At 44.5% G+C, this 23,268-nt stretch overlaps 2 protein-coding genes across 3 annotated transcripts in view; one reads left to right on the plus strand and one right to left on the minus strand.

The window, feature by feature from the left end:
• LOC140573784 (ephrin type-A receptor 7-like) overlaps nt 1–23,268 on the minus strand; it is a 173,925-nt gene that overhangs the window by 96,058 nt on the left and 54,599 nt on the right. The gene's annotated exons all lie outside the window — the stretch shown is intronic.
• The window catches only part of rps15a (ribosomal protein S15a), a 336,047-nt gene that overhangs the window by 72,834 nt on the left and 239,945 nt on the right, over nt 1–23,268 (plus strand). Inside the window, exon 1 of one of the 2 annotated variants that reach the window (XM_072693350.1) lies at nt 16,655–16,659. The exons of the other annotated variant lie outside the window; for it this stretch is intronic. The gene's annotated coding sequence lies outside the window, so the exon portion shown is untranslated. Of the gene's footprint in view, nt 1–16,654; nt 16,660–23,268 lie in introns of those variants that run through there. 2 annotated transcript variants of the gene reach the window in all.

Raw genomic sequence — 23,268 nt, forward strand, 5'->3', positions numbered from 1 at the left:
TGTGTCTGGCCTGAGGCTATTGGATCTCATCACTGGGAAAAGATGTGTATGTTTGAGTGTGTGTGTGTGTTGTTTCCATCAGACGATGCAAGACCCCATCATACCCCCTTTTCTTCAATCCAGCCTAAAAGAATTTGCCCTGCCCTACACACACACACACACACACACACACACACACACACACACACACACACACAATGCATTAAACATTACACACATATATAAAAGAGGAAGGGAAGGCATGAATTAGTGATGGGGTGAGATTTGCTGGTTCTGTGTGCGATATAGCTGGAGAGCAAAACTTCATATAGAAAAGCTCCAGGGAAGAGTGGAAAGAAAACGTTAAAAGGTCAGAGGTGAAGAAAGAACGAAAGAAAAAGATGAAAGAAACAAATGAAAGAGAAAGCAAAAGAAAACAGAAAAAAATCTAAAAGAACAAAATAAACAAAGAACAAAAGGAAAGAATGAAACGGAAAGTAAGAAGTAGGGAATAAAGGAGAGAACTAAAAAACAAACATAAAAGAAAGAGAAATAAAAGAAAGATCGAAGAAGATTGAAACATAGAGAGAAAGAACAAAGTAAAGAACAAAAGAAACAGAAGATCAAAAGAACGAAGAGAGAGGGAATGAAAATATAAACACTAGGAATGAAAAAGAACAGCCAGCGAGACAGCCAGCAAGCGAGACAGCCAGCCAGCGAGACAGCCAGCAAGACCTCCAGCAAGACCGCCAGCAAAAATGAAAAACGTCCAAAGAAAAGAAGCAATCTCAGTCTCTCTCGCTTCCTGTCTCTCTCTCGCTCCCTGTCTCTCTCTCCCCAATCTAACTTTCCCCCATCTGTCTCTGTCTCTCTTTCAGTTTGTCCAGTCGTTAGCTCAGCTCACACAGAGGAGGGTCTGGAGGACAGTTGAGGGGTTTTACTGGCGTGTGACCATTATATTGAGCGATTCTTGGGGGAACACCCACCCGTCCGGCCCGTACAGCAGCGGGGGCAGAGCGGGGGGCTGCTCTAATTGGCCCGGAGGTCTGAGGGATGTATGCCATTGAGAGGCTTCATAAGAACACACACATGCGTGCGGTGATCAATCCGTCTCCAGCGGTGTGACCCCCCTGATGCTCTGCCCATCGACCCAGCAAACACACAACGCTGGGAATCGTCCTGCAACCACAACAGCAGAAAAACATGTTCAAGATAGTAGAAGAGTCTGAAACTTCTCACACACACACACACACACAAACACACACTTTTAATCCATTACCAGCCGAACTCTATTGAGTCGGTGTGTATTTTTACTCACAGTAAGGTCTGTCCTTCTGCACAGTGTTCACACTCATATGCCTGACCTTCAGAAAGCTCTGACCAAAAGCACAAATCAATCTCCAATAAACCCACAGTCCAGTGACCAGACCTCCACCCTGCATCACCCCCTCCCATCCCATCCCACACCCACCCCACCCAAAGGATCATTGTACTAATATACTAATAATACATTCATCCTGAATTCATCTTAAAACCTGCCAATCACATTAAACACAGACTGCAGGCCGCCACCCCCTCAACTTTTTTTTGTTTAACTCTATATAGTTCACTATTGAACACCCATAATGAACCACAAAATGTACGCTAGACTTTCCACTGCACACCATAACGCAATGCGGTGGCGTCTTTCTACAGATGAAGAAGAAACTGCGAGACCTTTCCCACAGCAGCAGAAACACCAGAGACATTAGAACTGAGGAGTCCTGGCCACTGTTTAGAGTTCTCGTAACGCTGGAGTCTCGTCCTTCAGCAAAAAGAGCCAATCAGCAGTAAACAGAACAAGCCGAAAAATCTGTTTTTTTGTGCCTTACTGAGCCAAACGCTACAAGCTACTCATGTTTTTTTTTTTATCAGATTATCAGTTGCCTTCAGTTTTCAGTACTTTGGTCTCTCCCTATTCATAGAGAGAGGAGCTTGGTCTTTTGTGAAAATATAGAAGGAAAGAAAAGAGGAATGAAAAATAGAAAGGAAGAAAGAAAAAATAAATTAATACAGAAGGAAAAAAATTTAAAGAAAAGAAAGGAAAGAAATAAAGAAGGAAAAAATAAAGAAAAGAAATATAGAAAGAAAGAAAGAAAGAAAGAAAAAATAAATTAATACAGAAGGAAAAAAATTAAAAGAAAAGAAAGGAAAGAAATAAAGAAGAAAAGAAAAGAAAAACAGAAAACAGAAAACAGAAAGAAAGAAAGAAAGAAAGAAAGAAAGAAATGAATGAATACAAAGGAAAAAAAGAAAAAATATATAGAAGGAAATAAAATAAAAACAGAAAATGGAAAGAAAGAAAAAAAGAAAGAAAGAAATGAATACAGAAGATAAAATAAAAAAAGAAAAGAAAAACAAAAGAAAGAAAGAAAGAAAGAAAGAAAGTGAGCGAGTGAAAGGAAAATAAACAGATGAAAAAAGAGAAATGCAGGTGAAAAGGAAGGTGAGAAAAGGTTGAAATAACAGGAAAAAGGAAAATAAGAAAATGTGGAAGAATAAAATAAAACAAAAGAATGAAAGCAAAAATGAATGAAAACAAGAGGCAAATGAAGGCAAGAATAAAGTAAAGACAAGCAAAAAGTGAAAGAGAGAGAGAGAGAGAGAGAGAGAAATGATTGAGAAAAACAGAAAGAAATAAAGCAAAAAGAAAAATAATGAAAGAAAAAAAAAGGAAAAAATAAAAGAAAGAAAGAAAGAAAGAAAGAATTTTGCATTTCAGATCCACCTGCTTAATATGGCAGAGCTCATCCCAAAACTCATTCCAAAATCACACCCTGGCATTCAAAGGTAAACAACAAAGAGTGTGTGTGTATACTTGTGTGTGTGTGTGAGTGTGTGTATGTGTGTGTGTGAGGGAGAGATAACAGCATTACTGGGCTAATCTGCATAGAACATCTATCCAGGAATTGGAAATGAGATCGTGGGGTTTTGAGGGAGTTCAGAGACATCTCCGCACAATTCCCAACTACCCCACCAAACAAGTTTCCGCCTTTCCGTGCTGATAACATGCAAATGGCCACACCTGAAGGTCACCGAGCCGGGATGGCGCTTGTCTCGGAGCGTAACTCATTCCGACGAGGGCGCAATTTACCGTTGTTCTCCTCCCCTAACCCTTATCGGCCACGTCACACTGGATTTATTCCCCGGCTCACGGGTGTCGCAGGAAATTCATTCCCCTGCCCTCTGAAGCCTGTCTCTTCCTGCATCTCATGCAGCTCCCGGCCTCCGAAAGCACCAGACAGCCCACGAGCAACGGCAAGTCGCGTATTAATGATCTAGCTGATTCAGGATCAGTAAAGCAGCTCTGAGATAGGATCCCCTGAGGACCAGTGAGCAGTTCGGAAAAACACGAGAGACGGATTAGAACCAGAAGATCTGGAGCCAATGTCGGACAGGAGAGAAAACGATGAGGGTTTTAAGGGCTTTTGCCCTGTGGATAAACACTGGAGGTGGCTTGGGTTGAACATCTAGCCTCAAATGTCCATCCATGCAAACCATGGTTGGGGTTGTTGTCCTGTGGGAACACCCAGATCCCAGCAGTCATCAGACGCCAATTTGATGTCAGAATGATGATGGACTCTAATGTCCGGCCAACGTTGAATTTTAGATGTTACATAATCCATCAAAAACCAACACTGACATCTGCCCAACGTTGGAGCTGGATATCAACCCAAAGTCACAGTTCTCAAAAACAACACAGGGCTGAAATCAAGCTCCATCAGACAGATGTGGACATCAAGCTCCAACACTGAATTCTGGTTGGAAATCAAAGTCACATATCCATCAGAAACCAACACTGGGTTAACATCAAGCTCCAACTTCAACAGATGGATGTCGAATTGGTGTAAGACGTTTAGCAGATGTTGGATTTGTTAGGTCACCTTACAACTAAATGTTGGTATTTTACATCAATATGAAGTTGGCATGTGATGTTCAGAAGATGTTTGATAAACAAAATATTGACGTTGGCATTAGACGCTGTCCGGACATTGAATTTTGGTCGTCCAATATCAAGACATTCAACCAGATTATGCCTTTTGACATTGCTGGCCAAGATTTGACCATGTAGCTGATTTTAGTTTGAGGTTATGCCTGATACTACCACCACCATGCTTAACAGTTGCTAGAGTATTCTTGACATTAAATGCCTTATCCTTACTCCTCCAAACACGGTGACCAATTTTAGTCTCATCTGACCAAAAAAACGTTCCTCCATAAGGCTTTTTCATTGGTCAGTATGAATGAGTGTGGTCATACAGACCCTTATTGGCGAAAAGCTACAGCTGTAGCCAATCACGAGCACTAGCAGGATTCTAAGAGGCCTTGGCAAGACAGCTGGAAATAGCTTGTGTAGACTTTTTTAATTAAACTCTATGTGGGAGCAATATACTGGGCCTAATGGCAGCAAAACAGCCCAAGAGCATGATGCTCCCACCACCATGCTTAACAGTTAGTACAGTGTTCATGTGGTTGAATGCCAAAGAAAATTCTGCTTCTATTTGAGGAATACCGTACCTCCACATGATGTAACGACCACCTCCCTGACAAGGCAATTCCAGCAGCATTAGCACTGATAGTGGACACGCTACAGGCCCACCCCTGCTGTCCCTTCGTACAGAAATGAGCAGTGAGCAGTGCTGTAGGAGGAGCATGAATATTAGATGGTTCAGCGTTGGCGAAAAGCAGGGCTGACGAGGGCTGGGAGCAGTGGGGACACATGCAGGCAGCGCTCATTAAAACTTTAATCGTCACCTCAGCTGAACAGCCTGCATTCAGATACACTGTGCTTCAGTGTGTGTGTGTGTGTGTGTGTGTGTGTGTGTGTGTGTGTGTGCTACCTTTAACCGGTCAAAAAGAACACATACACACCTATGCAAGTTCATAGCACACTGTAGGTGTGTGCAAACCAGGGCCACAGCTAGCATTGAGATCATCAATTTAAGTGTTTAGGTAATCGATTAAAGGGCTTATATCAAAGCAAAGCACGAGTTTAAAACAGCATCTAGACAACGTCTAACACCAACGTTGTTTAGATGTAGCATAGTGAAGACATCAACGATGTCTTTCAAATGTCACAGTCCAGCATCAAACTGACATATGTAACATATTAACATGTAGTTGTGAAGTACAAAAAACAAAACCTAACGTCTGCTAAACGTCATCATTTTAATGTTATTAAACACACTATTGGTTTGAAGTCAAGGTGTTAGACAACCAAATGTCAACGTCTTTCTGATGTTGGGGTTCGAGGCCAAATCGATTTTCCTTTGAAATTAAAATTCAAAATAAAGTCCAACGTCTGTCTGATGTTTAGCTTTGAAGTTACAAGGAGTGTTTCAACCCAGAATGCTGAACAAAGCCACATCATAATGACATAAAAAATACCCACATGTAGTTGTGAGGTACGACGACCTCTGCTAAACGTCTGCTAAACCTCATCATCATTTTAATGTTATTAAACAGGCTATTGGTTTGAAGTCAAGGTGTTAGACAACCAAATGTCAACGTCTATCTGATGTTGGGGTTTTCGATGCCAAACAGATTTTCCTTTCAAACTAAAATTCAAAATAAAGTCCAACGTCTTTCTGATGTTTAGCTTTGGAGTTACAAGGAGCGTTTTAACCCAAAATGCTGAACAAAAACTCTAAACAAGAAAAAAAAGGAAGAAAAAAAGAAGGTTGAAGAAATGAATGACCAATATTTTTGGTCAGGGTCGCTGTGGAATCACTGGGTTTAAGACAGGGATATCCCCTGGAATTATGAATAATTCAAAAATGAATAATTTTCAGTTTAGAAAAGCACACAAACGTATTAAGTGAACCTCAGGAAATGTAGCCACTTTATTCTCAACGACGCTGTATCTTTCTAAAGCTCGCAGTTGCTTTTTAGAGCCCAGCGCGCTGATAACTGCACTACATAGCTTTGGAGACGCAGGCAGGAAAACACTCGTACCCGAGTCAACTTTGCTTCTTTTCACAGTTCTTCACGGGTGGCGCTTCTGTATGTCTCAGCTTGTCCAGAAAAACGTGTCCTTTAGTGGTGGCTCATAATGTGAACTACACTTCCTGCCAGAGAGGTTGGCAGACACTTCAGCATCTGGTAAGTAATTAGAGGTTAGGTGCATAGCTCAAGGGCCTCAAGAATGTTGAGGGAGGAGGTGTTGAGTGCTGTTCCTTCACTTCCCTCGCCCTCCTCCTCCTGGCGGTAAAGGGGATCGAACCGGCAATCTTCTGACTCCCAAGTCAACAGTAGTAAGAACCATACAAAATCAGTAGTAAAGGGAAAAACTGAGCCAAAAATCAAACATACTAACGCAGACACACACACACACACACACACACACACACACACACACACACAGGTGTGCAAAATCCACATGAAGAAGTTAAAGTACACACACACACTTAGACAGGAGTTGTGAGCTGCAGAGGCCCACTTCGCTCCGCTCACTCCCATGATTCACTGCAAATGAAATGTCACCCTGGCAGGCCGTAACGCGCTGCTTTCGCTCCCCGCGGCGTAATTGAATTTTACAGCCGTATAAACAACGCTTGGGCCTGGCCGCCGCTTTGATTGTTATTAATGCTGGTGTTTATGGAAGCAGGCCTCCGATGGCCTATCTGAGAGTCCACAGGGGCCCCCGTGGGCCCTATCATACGCCCACAGGACTCCACATATACACACGCGCGCGCACACATACACAGAGGCCTAAGGCCACACACTTCATATGCCCACCGCAGCCGTAGCAATTTGTGCACGCAGATGTGAATAAATGATGTGTGGACGAAAGGTTCGAAACGAAAGCAATAGTGGGCTCTCGCGCAGACGTGCGCACACACACACACACACACACACACACATACACACACACACATACACACACACACACACACATACACACACACTGCATATGCATGCATTACAGTTGCATTACAATCAGTCATTTACTGACCACATTAAAGCTCAAAGCAGTGGTGAGTGGGAGCTGTAGAGCCTGGACCTTCTCCTCAGGTCTCTACAATAGCCAGACGTCTCTGGAGGCCCCCCACCATAACCTGACCAGCCTTTTTTTTACAGCACTTTACTCCCACAGGGGCCACTGATGCAGGGTCAGATGCTAAACTCAAAACATCACGCACACAGGGGACACACAAGGGGCCGCAGAACTGAAGGACTCACCTACTGTTAACTAATCCCAACGAAAGACCATCCAGCAGAACCAAAACAAGGGCCAGTTTCAAAACCCCAAAACTGTTACATCACAGCCCATAAATTTACATAAACTCCACCCCCACTAGAGAAAGTTCTAGTCAAAGCTGGTGAAGTGGTAAAACGTGACAGCGGAGAATATGGTGTGGATACTGTGATTGCACTGAGAGGACCCAATGAGAGGACAGCAGCACTATTCGGTAAGACTCGGTAGAAAGTACAGTGTTTCTGTTAGCGTTAAAACTATGCTACCGCATGTAGCTCCTGTGGGCTGCCACTGTGCTGTAAACCAGCCAATCAGAGGTGAGCATACCCCCCTCCACACAAATACAAAAAATATAATAATTGTGTGATAAATAGGCTCCTATGAGCTGTCACAGTGCCATAAACCAGCCAATCAGAAGTGAACTTGACCCCCCCCCCCCCCCCAAAAAAAAAAAATAAAAAGGAAATCAGCCCATTTCATTCGACAACAAAATAACAGGGTGGTAAATAGGCTTGTTCAACAACACCTGAGCATTTTCGCCCCAACATGCTTACTATTCAGGTCAAAAAACTTATTAATAATAATAAATGTATTAAATGGAACCTTTAAGAATGAGGTCTTTCCTTTGAGGTCTTTCCTATGTCATTTGTGCCAGTAGAGTTGTAGTACTGAATGAAATGAAATACTCATTGAAGTATGAAGTACTAATGAAATGTCTTGCATTGGCATTTGCACCCGCAACAATGGCTGAACGTTTTCTTTTTGGAACCTTTGCCCAGCTAGTCTCATGCAGAGTAAAACACCCAGCTCTGGAGTTCAGATGCTTCTAAATAGAAGGCCTTCAATAGCTACTTCAGGAGTGCTAAAAGTTAGAGCACTTTGCACAATTTCCAGACACAGCAACTCTCCAGGGAACAGCCAGGGATTTGCAGGTGTTGCTTGAGCACAAGATACCCATGCTCATCGATTAGGTCCCACAAATACCAAGAACGTGTAGTTGATCTCGAATATCAGCCAGTGACGACAGAGTGGACGGACCGTTGTGGTATCCCAGTTTAATGCCGCTTTGCCATCAGCAGCCGGAGCCTGAACGCACAACTGGCCGTGTATGGTGGGTCGACGGTGCTCTCTCCGCTAATCACGCTTAAAGCGATGAAGCTGGCCGGCACGGGTGCCTGTTAGCCGTGGCTGCTGCGGAGCTGGGGACTGTAAAAGAGATGGTGACCATCATCATATGTTTTAGAGGAGATGTGTGTTTAGAGTATTGGTCGGGGTGGGGGATGGGGGGGTGGGGTTGTGTTATTTGGCAATACCAAATCGGGAAGAAAAAAAGGATGCAGTAATGAATCTGAACCACTACTATTTCAGTACAGGATGACTGAGAAGGGGTTGACGGACATGCGTCTCGGACATGAGCTCTGGGCAGTAAAGCTGAAGTGCAGCTCAGAGCAGCTCCTTTATTGCCGTTCAGCTCGAGCGCTTTCGTGGCAGCACTAAAGCTGCAGAGATTTACACCCGGGGTGGCAGACACTAGCAAACACACAAACACTTCAGGTGCGCTTCCCTCAGAGACACCAGTCATCCAGCTGGACAATCACAGGGCCAACGTGCATGGACTGGCAAACAAGGCCAATGCGTGTATGGAAATGTTAGGGTATAGGCTTTGTGTGTGTGTGTGTGTGTGTGTGTGTGTGTGTATATCCACCTGTCTGACACGCTAAGAGGCATCACCCTCTCCCTCAAGGACTGCGCTGGACCTTGACTTGTCCAGAGGTCATGTCTGCACCCATCCATCAGGTGGTGAACACACTATAGCCAGACATGAGGAGTAATGTCAGGATCAATGCAAATCAATAGATGAGCTGTAGATCAACACCAGCCTTCACATGAAAACAGTAACAGCAGTGCTTCTCTCAGCATTAGGGTAAAGGTGTAGTCCCTCGTTTTCCAACCTAATTTACATCTACTGTATATGAAGCACACTGCTGATTAGCATATATTAGCATTTTCTCTATAAAAATATTATTTTTTTGCAGTATATATTGTATCTATAATTTATCTATAATCTATAGTTTATATTTAATATATAGTAAATAATTATATATATTTGTTTTTAATTTTACTGTTTTTATTATGTAGCATGTATGTCTATATAATTATATCATTAAAATGTATTCATCACTGTACATACATATATATATATTTATCATATTTGCACATAACTTATTTCACATTTTTTACCATTTTACTTTGTAAATATTGTATTTCTGCATTTATCTCTCTATATATTTTATTTTGTATATATATTTATTTTATACATACAATTATTTCAATAATTGTTTATTTGAATTATCTTAATTTTATATATATATATTTTATCTCCACTCATTTTCAACTTAATTTATTGCTATTGTCTTTATTATATATTGTTACTTTTGTATCTTATATTATTTTAGCTCTGTATACAAGTTGTCTTTTTATTTGATTATTTTTCAGATTATCTCTGTATATAAATAATTTTATTTTATGATATCTTAAATTGTACATTTCTAAGATATTTTATTCTATTTTATCTCTATCCATCTATATAGATAAAATTTCTATTTTATTATTTTTATTTCTTTCTGTATATAATATATTTTTGTATCTTCTCATCACTGCAGGTATATTTAGTTGTTTTATTTGTTACGCTGTTATATAAATATTTTATATAACCCATCTTCTTCTGTTGTCCATTGCTTCTCAAAGCATTTCAGTACTGTGTGTAAGACGGAGTGTGAGTTTTTGATTTGGCCTCCCGTTTAAAGCCCATTGGCTTCTCCAACCGAGTCGTCAGTCAATGAGATTCTGTTCTTTTGTAAGTACGGAGTAAAGAGCCAAACGACTGTCTGTGGTAATTACTGTCTGTGGTTACGGATGCAGCCGAAACGGATTAGCCTGAACAACACTGGAGCACTTCTTCACCAACAACAACAACAGAACTTTCAGCATTCACTCCTCACCATCCAACACACACTCACACACACACACACACACCGTGCCAATTTTCATATGAACTACAATCGCGTTAATCTGGCGTTTATCTGTGTGAACAGAGAGAAAGAGAGAGAGAGAGAGCGAGCGAGCGAGAGAGGAGGGGTGTGAAGAGAGAGACTGAGACACTTGAGGATGACAGAGCCGCCGTTAATGACTTACACGCCTGCCATCATGTCTGCATGATCCACGCGTGGGTGTTTACATGTGAGATCACACGTGCACTCGTGTGTATCTGTGCATGCTGAAGTGTGTGTGTGTGTGTGTGTGTGTGTGTGTGTGTGTGTGTTTGTGTGTGGTTTGTGAGTGAGAGAAAGAACCAAATATACTTCAGAGGGGGACGCAGGTGCTGCTGAAAATGTCATCCATTTTGTTAGGGACGGGAGGGTGTGGGGGGGGGGATAAGGGGGGGGGGTGCTAACAAATGACAACAAAATGAAAAGGCAAAGCCATGCCAAGCAGGCAGCCAGAGCGCGTTCCCTGGGCATGGAGACAGCGAGACAGGAACACGGCTCATTTTCAACAGGACAAGTCTCAGACCAGTGAAGCCTGATTTTGAAAAGCCCCGAAAAACAAAACCTGGGGATCAGAATTAAAGAGCTGATAAGCAAGTCGATACGTCACCGGCCTCGATTTATCATTCAGCCCTTTTGATGTTTGGGTTCACACTGAACAAGGAGGCAGTACGTATGTAAGAGCCATTGGCTGACCTGCATCTCCAGCGGCTCGTGTCATTTCCTTCCTCCAGCCTCACTCGTCTGGAGACCCGAACTCATACTCAGCTGGAAGAGGGAGAGACTGCGTCGGGGGGAACGTCCTTACTCTGTTCACCAGCACTGAGAAGACGGGAGTGGAGAAGTCTGATTATACAGACTGCTTTGAGAAAAAGCAGCTCATTACACTGGAGCACAGCGGACTGGAGCTCATCCGGACTCGTCCCAGATCAGTGATGGTGTCACGGCTCGCTACAGCATCCGTAATACGACACTCGAGGGAGGAGCGCACGGAGGTCAGACGAGGATAGAAGTGAACTCATTACGCAAATGGGTAACATTTGAGTTTTAATGCGCGCAAACACACACACACACACACACACACACACACACACACACACACGTTCAAGAGGTCGACGGGTGAAAGCTGTGGTTAATGGAGAATTATGATACTGAGACAAAGCCTGTTAAAGCCCATCACCACTCGTTACTCTACCAGGGTCTGGTCAGGACACTCCGGCTGTGCGCCCACTGTACCTGGTCAAGCCTAAGCCTAAGCCTACCAGCTGTGTTCTGGCTGCCCTGACCAGCTTAATTCAGGGTTATTTTAGGTCTTATTTAAGGGGTTATTTCAAGACAGTCAGGCTAAAATCAGGATATCAGCAAAAAAAATGGGACGTGCCTAGCAACCACCTAGCAACACCCTAGCAACCATCTGGGATGCCATAGTAGCCACCTAGAACCATTTGGCACCTCAATAGCGATTACCTTCCACCACCTGGAACACTCGAAAACCTGCCTAGCAACCATCTGGGATATCGCAGCAACCACCTGGCAACACCATAGTGGCCACCCAACAACACTTGAGCAACCACCTGGGATATCATAGCAACTGCCTAGCAACCACCTGAGACACCATAGCAACAGCAGCGCTACAATGGGACAATGTGTCTTGTGGAGGTGCAGCAATGGATTGTTGTCAGTTGCAGCCACTAAGCAACACCATAGAAACCATCTGAAATACAATAGCAACCACATAGCACCAGCCTAGTGGCCACCAAACAGCACTATAGCAACCACCTGGGATATCACAGCAACTGCCTAGCAACACCATAGTGGCCTCCCAACAACACTTGAGCAACCACCTGGGATTTCTTAGCAACTGCCTAGCAACCACCTGAGATACCATAGCAACAGCAACACTACAATGGGACAATGGCCTGTTGTTGGTTGCACCCACTAAGCAACACCCTAGAAACCATCAGGAATACAATAGCAACCACATAGCACCAGCCTAGTGGCCACCTAGTGGCCAGCCTATAGCAACCACCTGGGATATCATAGCAACTGCCTAGCAACCACCGGAGACACCATAGCAACAGCAGCACTACAATGGGACAATGTGTCTTGTGGAGGTGCAGCAATGAATTGTTGTTGGTTGCAGCCACTAAGCAACACCATAGAAACCATCTGAAATACAACAGCAACCACAGCAGCATCAGTCTAGCAACTGTCTGGCCGTGGAAACTATTACCTTCCACAAATGCAGCTCAGGAAAGACTAGGGCACGTAATGAGCTGAATCCTGCCTTTAGTGAACGGTGTCCTTAAAAGCTGGACTGAAAGTCACTGGTCTGACGTCTCTCCGGTGCTGATTTAGGAGCCTGGCCAAAGTGAGTCACCCAGTCCATTACCCAGCCCTGTGTTCTACTGGGTTACACAAGCCTGGGCTAATGGCAGATACCAGGAATGCACATCAACTCTGAGCGCGAGTCGACAGAGGAGTCCTCAGATAAACCCTGAGGTTCACCCAAAGCAATGAAAGTAGACGTGATGTGGATACACACACACACACACACACACTGGCTTTTATATGTGTGTGTGTGTCTTGGTGGTTACGCTCCAGGACACGTCCCAGCAACACGCAAAACTCCGTCATATCGACTCTGGGAGATGCAAGATAATCCTGGTACGTGGGAACCACCTGAGAACACTCACCTCACACACTCTTGTCACTTTTACTCAATCTTTTCAGAACACACTCATACCGACACACACACACACACACACACACACACACACACACACACACACACGAGATGACAGGGGTTGCTGATGCTGCTAATCTCTATAGAACTTTGCAATACAGCATGCTAAATCGCTCACTATCTCTGTTTCTGTATCAGTCGCTCTCGCTCTCTCTCTGTCTCACACACACACACACACACACACACCTCCCACTGAATGCTAAAGTATTCACTTGCTCTCTCTGTTGCTTGCATTAGCTGGGCGGGTGAGCCAGGCTCTAGATAAGGTCCCCAGAGCGCCGCATGTTAGAGTTCTCTAAATGGCTCAACACAAAAGCACTGCAGTGCTCCTCGCTCACCTCTGGAATATTCATAAGGTGCTTAATGTGAGCTCCAGCCTGAAGGAGCTCCAGCCCGGAAGAGCTGCGCAGGAGAAAGCTGGGTGAGCCACAAAGTGATTATCATGATGATGATAATAATATAAAATCATAATATTCTGTAAACAATTATAGGAATAAAAAGACTGACTGTTCTAGGGAAAGAACACCAACTCCTGCATGCCCTTTGTAGGCGTGTGTGTGGTAGAGATGATTGAAGGTAACCTTCTAAGTCTAGTCCAAATCGCCTCCATACAGCAAGCCACCTGCTGGGAGTGTGTGGTCAGTCCAGGACTTCAACACACACACACACTCCACCCCCCACCCCCTAACCACCCACCCTGCACAGTGTAAAAGAATGGAGATTAGTATGGACAGAGAGAAGAGAAAGACATACAGAGTAAGGGAGCAGGAAAAATACACAATTTGACAAAAGTATTGGGACATTTCCACATTCTCGGCCCTAACCTCGCTCTGTAACTTTACGTGGTCTGACAGACACACAGCTCTCTGTGAGCTGTTCTTCTTAAACGCTTCCACTGTTCAATAATAACACCACTCACAGCTGATGGAAGAAGATCTAGGAGGGAGGAAATTTCACCAGCTGACTTGTTGTTGTTGGTGCAGTGGTGTCTCCTATTACATACAGAACCACGCTGGAGTTCAGTGAGCTCTTTAGAACCTCCCATTCTTTCAATAATGTGTCTAAGAAAGGCAGACTGCATGGCTAGGGGCTTGGTTTTATACACCTGTGGCAGTGAGACTGAATGGAACGATTGAATTCAGTGATTAAGAGGTTTGTCCCAATACTTTTGTCCGAATAACGTAGAAAGAAAGAAAGAGCGAGAAAGAGATATGGGGGCGGGGGAGATGACCAGTGAGGAAGGTACCCAGGCGGTGTGTATTTTTGCATGCGTGCTCACGTGTCTGTGTGTGTGTGTGTGTGGCAGATGGGCGCAGGTGGCGCAGTGCCAGGCAGAACAGTGAGCTTCAGTGCCAAGCTCCAAACGGCCCCCGCAATGCCCCCCTGCACAATTAATCCCTCCTCCTCCATAAAGCATTCGGTTAACCTGCCTCACCTCTGCCTCGTTTAAAGGGGCAGTTTGAAAGGGGTACAAAATGAAAAATGTGGCCAAGACTGACACCAGACACCTGGGCAAGAAACCCAGCAGATGCAAATACAGTTGGACAGTCACACCACCTGACATGTTTAGACTCTGGGAAGCATAAACTTCAAACGCTTGCTATTGTATTTATTTATTTTTTTGTACCTTGTAATATTTGGGCTGGATGGGCCTAAAATGATCACTGTATGTAAAAACATTCTGATGGTTTCATGGTATATCCCGGTTATTTTGTTCCATGACTAGGACTTTCTATAGGTTTGCAGCTTATTTATGACTCAAGAGTACATAGAATATAAAAAAATATAATTTTATCATCTATATAATAAAGGCCTCGGGTACTCAAGGGTTTGCTCTGCCCCACAAATTTACACAGTATATGTATGAATCAGGCAGCCGTTATCAACATCACTGCAGCATAGTCACAAAGTCCAGCTGTGTGCACACTAGTGTGCAGAGAGAGAGAGTTGTTAGTATAGCTCAGCTGATGTTTGATGTAGCTGAACACAGCTCTCTTCACGGTCTCAGAGCCACTGGTTAGCGACCTCTTCTCCAATCTCATACTTACGAGTTAGCCGACAGAAGCGGTGGCTTATTTTTAACCAGGCGGACGTGAAAACCGCATTCAGGCCCACTGCTATGTAGCTTGTTATAAGCCGCGGTACCATGCTGGAGTTCAGGAAGCTCTTCAGAACCTCCCATTCTTTCAATAATGTGTCTAAGAAAGGCAGACTGCATGGCTAGGGCCTTGGTTTTATACACCTGTGGCAGTGAAACTGAATGGAACGATTGAATTCAGTGATTAAGAGGTTTGTCCCAATACTTTTGTCCGAATGATGTAGAAAGAAAGAAAGAGCGAGAAAGAGATATGGGGGCGGGGGAGATGACCAGTGAGGAAGGTACCCAGGTGGTGTGTATTGCTATGTAGCTTGTTATAAGCCGCGGTAAGAATCACAGACCACAGGACTAATTATATATAACGTATACGTACAGTGTACCGTCATACTGCCCAGCACTGTGTACTGTGGAGCAATACGTTCAACTGGTCATATCTTACAGCCCTAACTCAGTGTCAGCATGTTTGGCTGAAAACAATCCCAGGCAGCAGAGACTGTTTGGTTGTGAAAGTGGGAGGGAAACGAGAACCGAAAGGAAAAAAGAAAGAAAAGCAACTGATTTCCAATAAAATGAGAGTCTGAAAGCTGTACATTGTATTATTGTGTGTGTGTGTGTGTGTGTGTGTGTGTGTGTGTGTGTGTGTGTGTGTGTGGTTTGAGTGTCAGTGGGCTCCTGGCAGATAAGGCAGCCAGAGAAGTGAGAGCCACTAAATACAAAAAAAGAAAGAAAAAAGGCGCGACAGCTGCTGGCACACTTCAGTCTGCACTAATTACACAACATTGAGTTCCACCACCACCTTTAATTAAGCAACTACAGCGCTCACGCACACACACACACACACGCGCATGTATAAAAGCACGCTCACACTCTTTAATGAACACACTCTGAAAAATAACGCATTGAACAAAATGTTCCCGTAACTAAATCTCTCTAATCCTAAACCGAACCCCGATCTGACCTTCATAAATACCCCAAATCCAAACATAATCCAACTTTACACATAACTGCAAACAGCTGAATATAACAAATAAATAAATAAATAAATAAGTTTTAGAAGCACAGAGAGGTTACTGAAATGGATACAAGATAAAAATGATTATAAATAAATTAATAAATATTAATTTAAATCAAATAATTGATAAATTAATAAAATATTGATGTAAAGTATGAATATAATATACACAGTAAAATAGTACCATAATACAATTTATAAAATAAAATAAAAATAGAAAAATAGAAAATATTAATAATAAAAAAGAACTACATAAGAACTACATAAAACATAAATATTTTTTCCAAAGAAAAATAAATTATGAATACAATATTCAAATTCAAAGAGGTTTTAGTGGTTATTGAAATAGATACGAGAAAAAAGATGATACAATAAATGAATTAATAAAAAATATTTATATTAAATTATTGATACTATAAAAAAATATGTATTGTAATATAAAATAGAAAAATAAAAAACGAAAAATAAAAAATAATATTTTTTTTAATTCATTAAAAATGTTTTAGAAGATGTTAATAAAGCTTTTTCTAGGCAGAGTTTGTGAACCAGATTGTTTTTAAATTAATGGCAAATTTTTCTTTCTATGATTTCGCATATTCAAACTGACCCAAACCCTTCCCTAGTTGAAGGTTAGCATCTTAGCTCACAGCTAGCACTTTAATTAGTGGTTAGCATGTAAGTGCTTGGTTCGCATGTTCGGTCATGGATGGTTTCTCGGTCAGTCAGTCAATTAAAAAATGCCCCATTGTTTCTTATTTGGAGAAGAAATGTGGCTTATTGTTTTATACAGTGTCATAAAACGATCGTACCAACCATCATTGTCACGCAAAACCCTTGTATCTCCAGTACAGAAACTTTCCTGAGAAGGAGAAGAGGAAAACTTCATTCAATGGAAGTAAATGTGAAAAGATTGTATTCCATATAGTAATGTTGGAGCATTTCTATTGGTCCATTCATCATGAAATGACGACCCTCTGCCTCCTCGTCTTCTTTCCCTCCCTCTCCCTTTCTTTCTTTCCCTCCATCGCAGTCAGTGGTGTTTGATAATTACAGAGATGAGTGTGAGAAAAGAAAAAACACATACAACACTAACATACACCTAAGCGCAGCACTCTCCTTCACATTTTGTGCCACCTTGTATACACACACACACACACCCCCTGCGGGGAGGCCGGGCCCTGTGCTTAAGCAGATGGTCTCCCTGGAGACGGCTCTGGCTGGTACTTCACATTGCATCAGCCTTGCCTCTGTGACACGCAGCAGCTAAAACAGTCAAGGTGGACCACCTGCACTGTCCTCTCTTTTCCAACACACACACACACACACACACACACACACACACACACACACACACACACACACACACACAGTCTGTCTCACAGCCCCTTTACACTGGGGCTCTACTAAAGTCCACTAATCACAGTTAAGCCGATGTGACTCTATACACTATGTGTCCAAATATTTTTGGACACCCCTTCTAATGAATGTATTCAGCTAGTGTAAAGTGCACCCAGTGCTGATACAGAGCTTGTCTAGTCTTATCAATAGCATAGGACTCTCTTGAGCAGGTAATATGAACCTATTGGCACCATGCTGCCTTATGCCAGGCGTGGGCTTGGAGGGGTATAAAGCCCCCCAGCACTGAGCTGTGGAGCAGTGGAAGAACTGTGTTCTCTGAAATAATGGTGGTGGTGCTCCATCCGGTACTTTTGGGATGAGTCGGGGATGTGGAAGGGTGGTGATCATCCCACATCCTGACCTCACTAACGCTTTTGTTGCTGAGAACAATCAAATCCTCACAGCAATGCTCAAGAAAATCTAGCAGAAAGCAGGATAAATTATTAGCCTAGAAGAAACAAAGAATAGGTAGGTGTCCCAATACATTTGTCTATATATTCTCCCCCAACACATGTAATGCCTTCAACACATGGAGGGTGAGGACTGACCCACGCCTCCACAGACACAGGCGCAACCAGCCACTGCAAATGCAAGGCCACAGGGCAACCAGCATGCTCTGAATAAAGCATCGGGTATCATCAGGTCTCGTGGCCAGCATCACACTGGAGTGATGTACGGTGAGTGAGAGCCATCTACCCAGCCAGAGAGAGTGAGGCCAATTGTGCTCTCTCAGGCTCCGGCTACGATCCTTGGGTCATAGTGGCAGAGCCTTGGTCAGTGTCACAGACGACTGCGCCTGATGAGGAGAGAGAGAGAGAGCCATCTGCCCATCCAGCCAGCTGTGCTCTTTCCAACCCTGGTTGCTGATGGCAAAGCGGCATGGCTCAGGATTTAAACCCCCGGGCCATAGTGCAGCGTATTAGACCACTGGACCACCCAGACCCCTGGGTCTTTTCATTTTGTTGTCAAGTGCTCACAGGGCATGGTTTGTACACGGTATTGTGGTCACACAATATACATGAATACCCTGATTAGACACAAATGGCTAATTAGAATGGGCTTCAGGCAAATTTTATCCTTTAGTTCTGACAGATGTTCTTAATTACCAGTAATTTGAGTCTCAGTCAACTTTCGAACAGTAAGCTTCTTCACTGAGAAAATGTTAAGGCATTGAAACCTGTACCTCACACACACACACACATACACACACAGCTGTACAGCATTCCTGTACACACACAGAAACACAGTGTACTTACTAAGTCTCTTATAACTCTCTCCCTTTTTCTCCCTCTCACACAAACACACACGTCTACACTCCTGCACACACACACACACACACAGCAAACACATTGTACACTCATGCCTTCCACTCTCCAAATGTTCCGTCCTCAAATTAAACTTCCACACTCTTGCAAAGGACACAGAGTACAAACACCAAAGTAAGATCATTGTGTGCCGTCCACGCTGTACTGCTCAAGCCATCTGTTACTACTGGTGCTTTTCTACCAATCAGATCACCCGACACTACAGCCTGCAAGGGTAGCAATCAGGTCCCCAGACACTACAGCCTTCTATCAGATGCCCTGATGCTACAGCCTGCAAGGGTAGGGTACCAATCAGGTGCCCTGACACTACACCCTGCAAGGGTAGGGTACCAATCAGATGCCCTGATGCTACAGCTTGCAAGGGTAGGGTACCAATCAGGTCCCCTGACGCTACACCCTGCAAGGGTAGGGTACCAATCAGATGCCCTGACGCTACACCCTGCAAGGGTAGGGTACCAATCAGATGCCCTGACGCTACAGCTTGCAAGGGTAGGGTACCAATCAGGTCCCCTGACGCTACACCCTGCAAGGGTAGGGTACCAATCAGGTCCCCTGACGCTACACCCTGCAAGGGTAGGGTACCAATCAGTTGCCCTGACGCTACAGCCTGCAAGGGTAGGGTACTAATCAGGTCCCCTGACAGTAAAGCCTGCAAGGGTAGGGTACCAATCAGAACCCCTGACAGTAAAGCCTGCAAGGGTAGGGTACTAATCAGGTCCCCTGACACTACACCCTGCAAGGGTAGGGTACTAATCAGGTCCCCTGACACTACACCCTGCAAAGGTAGGGTACTAATCAGGTCCCCTGACGCTACACCCTGCAAGGGTAGGGTACCAATCAGGTCCCCTGACGCTACACCCTGCAAGGGTAGGGTACCAATCAGTTGCCCTGACGCTACAGCCTGCAAGAGTAGGGTACTAATCAGGTCCCCTGACAGTAAAGCCTGCAAGGGTAGGGTACCAATCAGAACCCCTGACAGTAAAGCCTGCAAGGGTAGGGTACCAATCAGAACCCCTGACACTACAGCTTGCAAGGGTACTAATCAGGACCCCTGACACTACACCCATTAAGGGTACCACCTCACCTCATCCAGCATTTGGCATGGTGCCAACAGGTTCATGTTTACCTCCTGCAGAGAGTCCTATTCTATTGGCAGTACATCTTTACAGGGACTAGACTTTTTTTTTCTAGCAGCCTGACAGTGCCCTCCGCACCGCACGGCTCAAGCCACCTATGATGAATCAGAATCCTCTCCAAGCCCGCAGCCTCTTACCACAGCGCTAAAACTGCATCTCTGAAACTCTGGGAATAAGTTGCTCTGCTCTGGAGTAACCCAGAAGCCTTCCCTCTTCCTCCTCCTCCTCCTCCTCCTCTTCCTCCTCCACTTCTTCCTCCACTTCTTCCCTGCTAGAGTGAGCACCGACTGGTGTAAATAACATGACCTGCATTGCTGACTCTGTGCTGGCGCCTGCCTCCAAACACAGCAATGCAAAAAAAAGGTCCTTAGGTCAGGCTTTTTGCTGAAATACTGTCCAATAAGGCTGTATGATATATTGTTGGTCAATCGCTACCATGATACTCGACCTTCGCAAACCGTATTTTTGTTTTTTGTTTTATTTGCATATCGATTCGCGTGCTCGTCACACCCCTACTCTCAGAGTCAGAGTAAACGGATGCCGTCCAGCCTAGTTCTTCTCTGCGATTGACAGGAAAAGCTGCAAAACCGAACTCTTAATAGAACCTTCCGCTGAGCAAAGCAGTTCACTGCCATCGCCGGCGCCGCTCCATTAAAAAATATGCAACATCCGGTCTGCCGTCATCCATCTACTGTCAATGTCACGTAAAGTAGAACTGACTGACTGGTGACTGATAGCATCGGCCACATCTAGCTATGGTTATGCCTCCTACTCTACACCCAAGATGAGCCAAGAACTCCAGAGCCATTCTACCAGCTTCACGTCATCATGCTTTGAGACGGCATTTACAAGAACCCAAGGTTTGCTCGAGAGCGTAAACGCTTCATCATTAAAGCCACAGTGACATTTCTGAGCTACACCATGTGCCCACCCAGTCTGGCACCACATAATCTCTCTCGACACCATCTACAGCTACTCATGGCCTGCTCAATACTATTGAGCCGCTCCGCTAAAAACACTCTCGCTCACACTAGCACATACACACACACACACACACACGTCACATTCCTATACAAAACAAATAAGTCATAGTCATACACTTATCCAGAGCTTCTCAAATCCGAGCTTCGGTCACACACATACACACACTACGTGTGCATGCATACACACGCTTGCCGAGAAGCTTTGCCCCAGCGGAGAAAGGTAGGCAGATTTGCAGTCTAATTCAACAGTTTAGTGAAGCATTACGGCGGATCAATAGAGCAGGGGCAGAGGGGGAGAGCAGTGCTATCTCTGCATATTCATGTCATTAGCGTTCAATAGAGAAATAATCCACCGAGACTGCGCCTGATGCAGACTGACAGCAACCAAACGCCTCCAGAGCTTCACCAAGCTCCTTTTTTTTTTTTTTTAACACACACAGGCTTTCTCTCCACTTTCTGCCCATCTTCTCATCCTCGTGAGTGAGTGCGGTGGAGAGAGGTCGAGAGAAAAAACACAAAGCTCCACAAACCTTGACGTTCTATCTGAAATATCAGCCCAAACCAGACCTGATGTCTTGTCAGGTAAAGTAGCAACAAGGGGTCCCTGATCTACAGCCAGAGGGACCACAGTCCAACCTCCAGATCCACCACAAAGTCACTGCACTCATCACTCTGCAAATGAACTTCCACGTAAAACGAGAAAATCCTTAAGGTAGGTTGTAGTGAGAACAGTGGTAGCAGGTTCTCAGGGTTCTACCAAACGATTCATGAACCTGGTATTCAACCAGTTCAATATTCGACCAGTTGAACCGCATACAGTAAATCTAGGATGGTCTATAGACCATCCACACAGCAGGTGCAATTGGGTCAGAGCATCTCCAAATCATCATGCAGGTCTGGTACCTACCAAAGGTACTCCAAGGATCCTTCCTTCAATGATCATGGGCACCCAAGGAGGCCCAATCTTGCTTCTTACAGACCTTTAAGGAGCTTTACAGATGTCAGATACCACAAGGCACCTTCAGAGATCCTGTGGAGTCCATGCCTCAAAGGGTAAGAGCTGTTCTGGCAGCCCAAGAGGGACCTACACAATATGAGGCAGGAGGACCCTTTAGTAACCCCTCCCTTCTACATCTACCCTCTAGCCTCTTTGTGGGCTCCAGCAACCTTATAGCCGTGCAATTTATCAGCTACCCTCTGCCCATTTATCAGTGATCACATTCTCACCACATGGCTGCTGTTGATCAATTATTTTGGTGACTGACCAGGTGGATCGCCCCTTATTCTCAACATAAGTGGTGGTGGTTGTGGTTTGTGCTGGTATGAGTCTATAAGGAGTGGATCCACCACCCAACAATATCCAGCCACATCAGCAAGAAGGAGCACCTAGGTTGGCGTTTCTAATAAAGTGGCCTGTGAGTGACAATCTGCCCTTTAATTATTCACCTTCCTTCCAACACTTTCTCTCCTCGTTTGCCCACTTTCCCACATTCTCTGCCTTCTCGAAGTGCGAGGACTTGGAGCCATCGCTCATGTTGGCCTTTGAGTCATTCACGCCACCTCTTCTCCTCATTCCCGGCCTCGCTCTCCCTCTTTCTTCCCACCCTCAGCTGCTGCAATCCTTTTTTTTTTTTTTTGGTGTACATAGTAAGAAACACAGCTCACAGTGACAACTCATCATGACTAAAACATCTGACACTCATACACACCCCTACACACACACACGTGCGAGTGAGGATGGCAAGGACCTTTAGGAGAAACAAGCAGTAACGCAGAGCGACAAGACAAACAGCATTTTAAAGCGAGCAGACAAAAGGAATTTCACACACTCTCCAGCTGCGGTTAAGTGACAGGGCCTGGGAGAGGTTCCACCAGAGCCTCTTCGCTCTGGCTGCGGACAGCGAACTGCCCCGAGGCCATTTCTCCCTACATGAACTGCCCAGACTGAGAAAAGCTCCCACAGGGATCCGTGCATTTTCTGTCACTCTTCAATGTCACGTCACTCTCGTAGGAACGGTGTTCGATAACATGCAGACGTGTGAATCATGCGAAGTGATCAGTCGCCGCCATAACCGGATATTTACCGGATTTTAATGACGGAAAATCCTGTAGGCCGCAAGGGGCAGTGTTCGCAGGATCAGGAAATCCCACGTTTGGAGAGTCTTGCCAACTTCTGATCACTTCCCTGGGAGAAATGACTCCTGACTTCCAAACAGCCGACTGAAAAGCGCTGGGAAGTCCAGTCTCTAGTGTGGCGGCAGAGCCCGGGTTCAGCTTTAAGAACATTAAGACGGGCGGGGAGAAGTT

The sequence above is a fragment of the Salminus brasiliensis genome, chromosome 12 (assembly GCF_030463535.1).
Source record: "Salminus brasiliensis chromosome 12, fSalBra1.hap2, whole genome shotgun sequence".
Lineage (NCBI taxonomy): Eukaryota > Metazoa > Chordata > Actinopteri > Characiformes > Bryconidae > Salminus > Salminus brasiliensis.